Source organism: Theobroma cacao, chromosome 7 (genome assembly GCF_053813885.1).
Source record: "Theobroma cacao isolate CCN51 chromosome 7, ASM5381388v1, whole genome shotgun sequence".
Classification (NCBI taxonomy): Eukaryota; Viridiplantae; Streptophyta; class Magnoliopsida; order Malvales; family Malvaceae; genus Theobroma; species Theobroma cacao.
Window position 1 is genome coordinate 31,186,518 of NC_142645.1, and position 10,196 is coordinate 31,196,713.

Below are 10,196 nucleotides of genomic sequence, written 5' to 3' on the forward strand. Positions count from 1 at the left end.
TTAGTTAATTGTATGCTTAATTTGGTGTTAATGTGGTTAAGATAGATTGTTTTTGATTTATTTGTGCTTTTGTAGGTGTTTGAAAGAAGAATTTTAATGGAAGAATGAGAGCAATTTCAAGGTGCAGACTTCCACTGCATATGCTTCGGTATTTTAGCCATAACTTTCTCTACAGAGCTCTAAATGAAGCTATTCTTGAACAATTGGAACGATTAGAGAAAAATCTACAACATTTATATTTACCACTTTACCACGTTTGGCATGGAAGATGGTCAAAAATCTTGTCAAAGTTGACTCACTGCAGCAGTCCTAGAGCAATTACGATTTCTGTTAATTAATTGGGTAAAGCTGCGACTTACCTAGTTTGATAAGGAGATCCCAGCTGAAATTGACTTCTTTCTTCACCCAACTTGGTCTAACTTCAAAGCCTATAAAAGCAACCTTTCGGAGGATTTGAGGAAAAAACGAAGAAAACACCAGATTGACATCAGAGAGTCAAGCCACAGAGTCATTAAAGCTAAGAAGAATTTGTAGGATTCAAGGAGATTTGGAGATCAAGAACACAATTCTTGAGTTTTTCTATATTTTCGTTTATTCTTTTATTTTCTTGGTTTTAATATTAATGTTTAGATTTTATTCAATGATAATGTGTGACTTGATGGGGAATTAAGTTTTTAATATAAGATTATGATTGAACTCAATATATAGTTTGAATTATTGATCTATCTTTTACTTATACTTAATAGATTTAAGTTGTTTACTTTATTCTACTCCTAATGCTTCTAATTGCTTGATCAACAATTAGACTGAATTGTAAACCTAGGTTAAACCTTGACGAAAAAGATTTAGGTAGACCTTGAATAGAATAGCATACGATTGAATACAGATAGTTGATTAGGTGATTTAATTTGCATATAGGGTAACATACACTTATAAGCCATACGTAGCCAAGATTAGAGCACAAACTTAATGAATCTTTCTTCAATATAATTTGCATAGACATATAGTAAATTAATTAGGAGAGATATTTTGATAAGAAACTCGACAAAAACTTGTAAATAATTTAGGACTCTAAATTAGCAACTTAATCCATTAAACTAAGTTGAGGAGAGAGAGAGACAATAATCAGATGAAGTATTGAGGGATATCATAATCTTAGGTCTGGTAGTCATTAATATTTAATAAAGTAAATTTGCTAATAGATTTTAGATTAAGTTTTAGTTTTCGTTGTTAGTTTATTAATTTAAATTTTTCTTTGTAATTTTAATTGTTTAGATAAAATTAAGGTGTGTTAATTTTAGTAGTTAACAATAAAGATTAATTCAATTCTCTGTGGTATCGACACTCTACTCATCTCTATATTATCTTTGCGATACGTACACTTGCGTGAGTAGAAAATTCAACAACAAGTTTTTGGCGCCATTGCTGGGAATTTGATTTTTAATTTTTTTTGTTAATATTAATACCAAGCATTCTTAATTTTAATCTAGACTTTTCTTTTCTTTAATTTTCATTTCTTTTTCTTTTTTAGGTACTTTTGATCATTGTATGCGAAAAGCCTGAATTTTGGAAATTATTCCTTTTGATCCAGAAATCAAAAAAACGTTTCGAAGACTTCGAAGGAAAAAAAAATTTTCTACTCCAAGAAAAACAATGGCTGATCAACAAAAGGAAGAGACCAAGCCTTTGAGGGATTATGCAGTCCCACCACTACAAAATCTCCACTCTAGTATCCGAAGTCCTCCTATTCAAGCAAACAACTTTGAAATTAAACCATCAATCATTCAGATGATTCAGACTGCTGTTCAGTTTGGGGGTTTGCCAAATGATGATTCGAATGCTCATATTATAAATTTCCTGAAAATCTACCATACATTCAAGGCTAATGGTGTTATTGATGATGCCATAAGATTAAGGCTTTTCCCTTTTTCATTGAGAGATAAAAGCAAAGAGTTGGCTAAATTTACTTCCTGTTGGTTCCATTAATACTTGGGATGATTTTGCTTAAAAATTCTTAGCAAAATTCTTCCCACCTGCAAAGTCAGCAAAGATGCGGAATGATATTACTTCTTTCATGCAATTTGATTCTAAATCACTATATGCGGCTTGGGAGAGGTATAAGGATTTGATGAGAAGATGTCCTCACCATGGTTTACCTAAGTGGCTGCAAGTTCAGACTTTTTATAATGGTTTGTTGAGACCTTTTAGAGCTACCATTGATGCTGCCGCTGGAGGTGCACTTATGAGTAAATCCATTGATGAGGTTTATGATTTGCTCGAAGAAATAGCTTCTAATAATTATCAATGGCCATTTGAAAGATTGGGTACAAGAAAAATTACTAGAATTCATGAATTAGATGTGGTAAACATTGTCTCTATACAATTCGCCTCTCTCGCAAAGAAAATAGATAAACTGCGTGTTAATGTTGTTCAACACTCCTTTATGACATGTGAATTTTGTGGGGAAGGACATTCCAATGACAATTGTCCCATCTATTATGAGTCTTGTCAATTTGTTAAAAATAGGCACAACAGAACAATCCCTATTCCAACACTTATAATCCTAGTTGGAGGAATCATCATAATTTTTCATGGAATAACAATCAAGGGTCTTCATCAATGGCTAAATCAATTTTTCCTCCTAGATTTCCATCTAGAGCCCCTATGCTAGAGAAAAAGCCTTCAATGGAGGATATGTTCATGCAATTCATGACAAAGATTGATGCATTCAAAACAAAGACTGATGGATTTACGATAAGGACTGATGCCTCAATTCAAAATCAAGCAACTTCAATTGCTAATGATACAAGTAGGCCAACTTGCTAATGCTTTAAATACTAGACCTCAAGGTACCTTACCGAGTGATATTGAACCCAACCCAAGAAAAGAAGGTAAGGAACATTGTGTGGTAATCACTTTCCGCAACGGAAAAGAAGTAAGTGAAGAGGTAAGTAGTAAAGAATTAAATTCAAAAATTTTAATTCAATTTGATGAGAAAGAAATTGAAAAGGATGCTAAAAAAGATATTGTGGTTGAAAAATCTATTGAAAATTCAAAAGAAAAATCACAATTAAAAACTGCTCCCACACCTCCACCACATTTTCCTCAATATTTTCAAAAGCAAAAACTTGACAAACAATTTCAGAGATTTCTTGAGGTATTTAAAAAAATTGCACATTAATATTCCTTTTGCTGAAGCTTTAGAACAAATGCCAAGTTATCTTAAATTCTTGAAAGACATCCTGACCAAAAAGAGAAACTTGGAAGAGTTTGAGACAATTGCACTTACTGAAGAGTGCAGAGCTATAATCCAGAATAAGTTTCCTCTAAAGCTTAAAGATCCAGGGAGTTTTTCTATTCCTTGCAATATTGGTAGATTTAAAATATCTAAAGCTTTGTGTGATTTCGGTGCTAGTGTTTCAATAATGCCTTTATCTATTGCCAAAAAACTTGGATTTCAAGAGATACAACCCACTACAGTTACCTTGCAATTAGCAGACAGAACAATTAGGTACCCAATTGGGATTATAAAGGATGTTTTGTTTAAAGTTGGGCATTTATACATTCTAGTGGACTTCATTGTGCTCGAGATTGAAGATGATGTTGAAATTCCTCTTATTTTGGGAAGACCTTCTTAGCTACAGTTAATGCAATTATTGATGTGAAGAATGGCAAAATAACTTTCAGAGTTGGAAAGGAGGAAGTAGTATTTAATTTGTTCAATGCAACTTAGTATCCCTATACAAACAGTTGTTATAAAGTGGATTCAGTCAATGAGAGTAAAGGTAAGCCTTTTTCACCACCTTCAACAACGCAGGTGCCAACTCTTGAGACAAAACCACCATCACTTTCCAACCATCTTGATTTTGTGGTTGGACAGCGAGTAGTACTTTTTGATTCACAACTCCATCTTTTGCCATGGAATCTTACACCATATTGGGGGAACAAGTTTAAGGTGGTAAAGATTCATCCTTATAATGTTATCGAGATTTATAGTGGACTTACCGGAGCAGTCGAGGTCCATAAAGAAAATCTTGAGCCGTATAAAGTAATGCAGAAAGGGGCACCATAGTCAAGCTAGTGACTATAAAAAAGTGCTTCTTAGGAGGCAATCCAAGCACTCTAACTTACTTTCTTTTATTTTCTTTTATTTTTATTTTTTCTTTATTTAATTATTAAATTATTAACATTCTCTTTTATTTGTGCAGGTTCATGTAAAAAAATTTCAAAAATTTTTTAAAAAAAATTCAAAAAAATATATTTAAAAAAAATTTTCATGTCAAAAAAATTGGAAAAAAAATTTCAAAACAATAAAAAAAATTCAAAAAAAACTCAAAAAAAAATTTCAAAAAACAAGTGGTAAGCCGTGGCTTCACAGGCTTGAAACAACGTGAGTCGCGGCTCACCAAGCTCGAAGTCACAGCTTTGCAAAAAAAAAAGGCCATTTGGATGTGGGCCACGGCTCCCACATAGGGTAAGCCATGGCCCCCCTTAAAGTGGGCTGCCAATTGGCAAGCCATTACCCACCACCCTCCATCGGGCTGCCAACATTGGGCAGCCCACTAACCAAACCCAATTCCTTTTTCTTATTTGTACTAGCCCATTTACCCATCAACCCATTACCAAAAAAAAAAACCCTTTTCTTTATTTTTTTTATTTTTAGTTATTTTTGTTTATTTATTTATTTTTACATTAATCTTTATTTATTTTCTTTTTATAGTAAAAAAAATTCCTCCTAAAAAGTGCGAATGAAGATGATAATAATAAAGAGGAGGATTGGAGCTTCTCAAAAATTCATCCAATCATCAAGGGAGTATTCTTTACCTTTCCTTTATTTTTTCTAACGTTAAGGACAATATTTAGTTTAAGTTTGGGGGGGTGAATTTATTTTTCTGGTGATGAATATTTTGTGGAAGTTTAGATTTAATTTGCATGTTTATGTAGATTTATAAATAATTTAGGATTAGTTGGTAAATGAATTTATTTCTTGTTTGAATTTTAGGAATCTAGAGTAAAGTTGTATCAATGTTTTCAATGATTTTTTTTATCCAATGATGATAACTAGTTGTCTTGAATTTTTAGCCTTTGGTGAATAAGGTTTTTGTTTGGATTCATGCTAAATTTTTTTGTTAAGTATCATTGTTAGGATGTGATTTTCACAATTTTGAGCACTATATCTTTTACTTTGAATTATTTTGAATATCTAGAGAAGGTTTATATTGATGTGAATTTTAGATTATTTCATGAATTCTAGAATTTGCTTGATTTTCTCTCGAGGTGAAATCCTAGACAATACCTAGTTAGGGAGATGATTTAGGCCATCTTTAGACTGTTTGAGCTTAAAAAGCTAATCTTGTTAAATTTTATCCCTAGTATATCCCTGTTGAGCCTAATTTCCCTTTTCTTTGTTTAACTATATAATAATTGAGCTTAGCCTTAAAATTAATTTTCCAATTTTGCAATCCTCACTCCTAAGCATGTATATTGTTTTAGAAAATATAAATTGAGCTAAATGTTGAAAAAGGTGGAAAGGTGATGTTGATGTGAAAAAAAAAATGAAGTTCAAAATATAAGAAATAACCCCACTATCTACAATACAAAGAAAATAAGTTTGAGGGTGTGAAATTGTGAAAAAAAAAAGTGCGTTGAAAGAAAGAAAAGTTCAAACGTGGAAGAAAAAGTATACTAAGAGACGAAAAATAGAGTTATATATATATAGGTCCTAGAATAATTATGTGCTTAGGGTGATTTGAGCCACATTAATATCCTTTATCATACCTTGACCATAGCCATAGATTACAAGTTTTATAAAGTCCTATTGATTCCTAGCTTTGTATTAGTCTACATTAGTGGAGAGAGAGATGAAAAGTAAACATATGGAGTTCTAATACTAATTTGAAATTTGTGTTGGCATAAACTCATCCGGATATCATGATATTCTTGGTAGAAGATTTCACATACACACGGAAATCCATTCAAGAATATGCTTGCATTAGAATTGAAACATGAATTTAAATGATGCCTATATTTTTCCATAGGTTAATGATTGATAGACATACTTTTGAGGAAATTATAGAGAATCATTACGTTAGTGCACTTTATCTTTATCTAGTAGTATTAGTAGTAGTAAGAGTAACTATATTTATTTAGTTTTCATTAACTGAATTTGATTTTCGTAAGTTAGGTTTTTTTCTATGTTTTGCTCTAGGACTAGCAAAATTTTAAGTTTGGGGGTGTGATAACTCTATAATGTAGAGTTATTTGAGCTTAATTTTGATAATAATTTGACTTAGTTTTTGTAGTAATGCATAGAAATTAGTAGATTTTATTTAATTATTTTAAATTAGTTATTTTAGGTAAGTCAATCTAATCTTAGTTAATTGTATGCTTAATTTGGTGTTAATGTGGTTAAGATAGGTTGTTATTGATTTATTTGTGCTTTTGTAGGTGTTTGAAAAAAGAATTTTTGTCACAACCCGGAACTCCCATCAGGCCCATGACAACCGCCACGACGTCCCGGTAGGCACTTATTATCTGGAATGCCGATCGGAACCCCGCAAGGCTTAGCATCAACTTTTGCATATCCTCGGTAAGCAACAGTTATTAAATCTCGCATTTCAAGAAATCATAAGTCGTTTCCAAATCAAAACAATCTAATATTGTTTTCTAGCTCATAGGGGCATTTTCGTCATTTTTCTTTGAAAATATCGAAACTCTCCAAAATCATCGTGTGTGGGTGAAAAACACATGTTTCATAATTAAAAGTAAATTTAGATGTCTAAAATAATTATTTGAAATGAAATTATAATTGTTTGAATAAAATAATGATATTCAATAAAATATTTTATTTTCTTAAAAAAATATATTTATAGAGAAATCCGTAAATAATTTCTGTGGTGTAAAAGCTAAATATATTCATACATACTTTAAAGCAGATAACTGAAGTATAAAATTACTTTTATAGTGACACGTAGGCCTCCAACTAACCAATAAGGTGCAAGTCTGTGAACTTACAATTTTGTCGATGCAAGGCTAACTGAAGTCCTTGATGCAATCGGCTATCTACCGGCTATCCCGAGCCTGAAATGTGGGGAATTTATGGTGGTGAGATTATAAAATCCCAGTGAGTAAACAAATACCATCTAAACCGTCTAAAGTCGAGTAAATGGAGACAAGTAAGATATTCCATTCTAGTATGTTTTTCATAACATCAATAATCAATTTACTCAAATAATCAACTTGGCTTATTATTTCACAAAACTTGGCTCCTACCAATATCATTCCCGGGGATGCCTTGGCCTAGGCATCTGATCGAGACCACCAAGGCTGTTCAGTGTAGTACACACATGAACATATTTTTACATTTGAAAATCTAGTCATGCCTTGGCGTTGGCTGAGTCTCACTCTCACGCGGTGGTCCATGTGAAGTGCACTCAAATCTTTACCTCTAGAGACACCCTTCACACAACTCTCCGATCGAGGTAAGTATATCTAATTTTGTGCCCCCTTTCTTAGGCTGGTCCACAAAACCTCTACTGTAGGAATTATGGATTATTTTATCTACCACCTGATTTATAAAATCTTTATCTGCATGACATGGCAATTTATCTCAACCTAGCCCCTCAAGGCTGAATACATAGTACAAATAATTCTAACACCAAAAATCAGTTTAGCCATTCATGCTAATATTGTCATAAGCCATTCGATTCAAATCATGAATTTACAACACATGAAAACAGTCTCTAATTACTCTATTTTCAAACCATCATTCAATTTCAAGACAATTTATAAAATCATTTTATTTAAACACATTTTGGTTACAAAATACAAAGATTCACCATTTAACTCATTTTCCATAAAATCACAAAATTGGATAAAAACTATTTTAGATAATTAAGATGATAGTAAGGTTACTCACAGTATCAGGAGTAGAAATACTCTTAGTCTCTGTCTTTGGTGTAATGTCTTTATCCTTATCAAATATCTCACCACCTATACATCACACATGACACAAAATTCAATAATTTGTGTCAATTTGTCATAAGCTATTTCAGGCCCTCTAAATCACACGATTAAATTACTAATGTGTCTAATTTAATCCCAAATTACTCCATTTCTTTTCTAATACCTCAATTCACCAAACATTATTCAAATAACACCAATTTCAGCATCAAAACCCTCCCATTTCTTCATGGAAAAATTCGGCCATTACAGTGCACTAACACCGTGATTTTTCCTACGTAATTTTCTCACCATTATTCATCATTTTCTAAGCCATTTCTATTAAAATAATAACAATCCATCACCCACACACATCAAGGAAGATTCGGCCAATGAAGATTCATGAGGAAAATGGATTCTTTTCTTGTTGTTTTGCTTCTAAATATGTTAAACTAACCTTAATCAAGAACATAACTTAAAATGAAACAATTCAAACATCATTTCTCTCACCATACCCATTCGGCCTACCACTTATTCACTATGAAATCATGCTTCTCAACCATAGAAATAAGAAAATAAAGCATGGGTATTGTAAATCTCAAGTAAAAATAAAGAATTTTCACTTTACCTTGCTTAATTCCTTGAATTTTCACACTTTCTCTTGAATTTTTCTTGGCTAGGGTTTGTTTTCCTTATTTTCTTTTTTTCCTCTCTTGTTTTCTTGCTTGGCCGACCCTTATAGTGAGAATGGGCTGATTCTATGCTGATTGTTATAGCTTAATAATAAGATAATAAAGCTTGACACGTGGCACTTTGTGATTGGTCCACACTTTAAATATTTATCTTTTAATTCTTTAATTCTCCACCACACATTTTCTCATATTTATCCATTTCTATAATGAATAAAATCCCTTGGTCTTGATAAGTGTCGGGGGTGAAAATTTACGGATTTGCCCTTGAGGTGGCAAAATTACCATTTTGCCCTTAGATAGTGAAAATTTCGGTTTGACTCCGAATTGATCATCGAACTCCGAATCATCATTTTAAGTCATTCTTGAACTGTAAAATTTTGAATTTCACCTTCGAATCCCTATTTAACCTAGTTCGATGCTTAGATCAACTTTATTGTACCTCTAGGTACAGTATCAACTTTTGTCGATTTTTCGAGACTCTCCTAGTATATAAACATGCTATCCATCACATGTATGTCATGACAAGTATTTTATAAGGTCGGGCTTTACAATTTTAATGGAAGAAGGAGAGCAATTTCAAGCTGTAGACTTCCACTGCTTATACTTTGGTATTTTAGCCATAACTTTCTCTACAGAGATCCAAATGAAGTGATTCATAAACCATTGCAAAGATAAGAGAAAACTCTACAATTTTGATGTTTACCACTTTACCCAGATCAATTTGGAAAATGGTCAAAAATCTTGTTGAAGTTGACGTACTGTAGTAGTCCTAGAGCAATTACGATTTCTGTTAATTTATTGGGCAAAGTTGTGACTTACCTAGTCTGATAAGGAAATCCCAGCTGAAATTGACATCTTTCTCCACCCAACTTAGTCTAACTTCAAAGCCTATGAAAGTATCCTTTCGAAAGATTTGAGGAAAAAACGAAGAAAACACCATATTGACATCGAAGAGTCAAGTCACAGAGTCATTGAAGCTAAGAAGAATTTGTAGGATTCAAGGAGATTTGGAGATCAAGAACACAATTCTTGACTTTTTCTATATTTTCTTTTATTCTTTTATTTTCTTGGTTTTGATTTTAATGTTTAGATTTTATTCAATCATAATGTGTGACTTGATGGGGAATTAAGTTTTTAATATAAGATTATGATTGAACTTAATATATAGTCTGAATTATTTATCTCTCTTTTACTTATGCTTAATAGATTTAAGTTGTTTATTTTATTCTGTTCTTAATGCTTCTAATTGCTTGATCATCAACTAGATTGAATTGGAAACTTAGGTTAAACCTTGACGAAGGAAAGTTAGGTAAACCTTGAATAGAATAGCGTATGATCGAATACACTTAGTTGATTAGATGGTTTGATTTGCATATAGAGTAAACATACACTTATAAGCCATACGTAACCAAGATTAAAGCACGAACTTAATAAATATTTCTTCAATATAATTTGCATAGACATATAGTAAATTAATTGGGAGAGATATTTTTATAAGAAACTCAACAAAGACTTGTAAATAATTTATAACTCTAGGTTAGCAATTTAATCCATTAAACTAAG

The 10,196-nt window shown here is 32.0% G+C and overlaps 1 non-coding gene across 1 annotated transcript; it reads right to left on the reverse strand.

Moving 5' to 3' along the window:
* Nucleotides 1-2,047: 2,047 nt before the first annotated feature.
* Nucleotides 2,048-2,154, reverse strand: LOC148761791 (small nucleolar RNA R71). The gene has a single exon (XR_016027667.1). It is a non-coding gene; the product is annotated as a small nucleolar RNA R71 (small nucleolar RNA).
* Between the last annotated feature and the right edge of the window lie 8,042 nt (nt 2,155-10,196).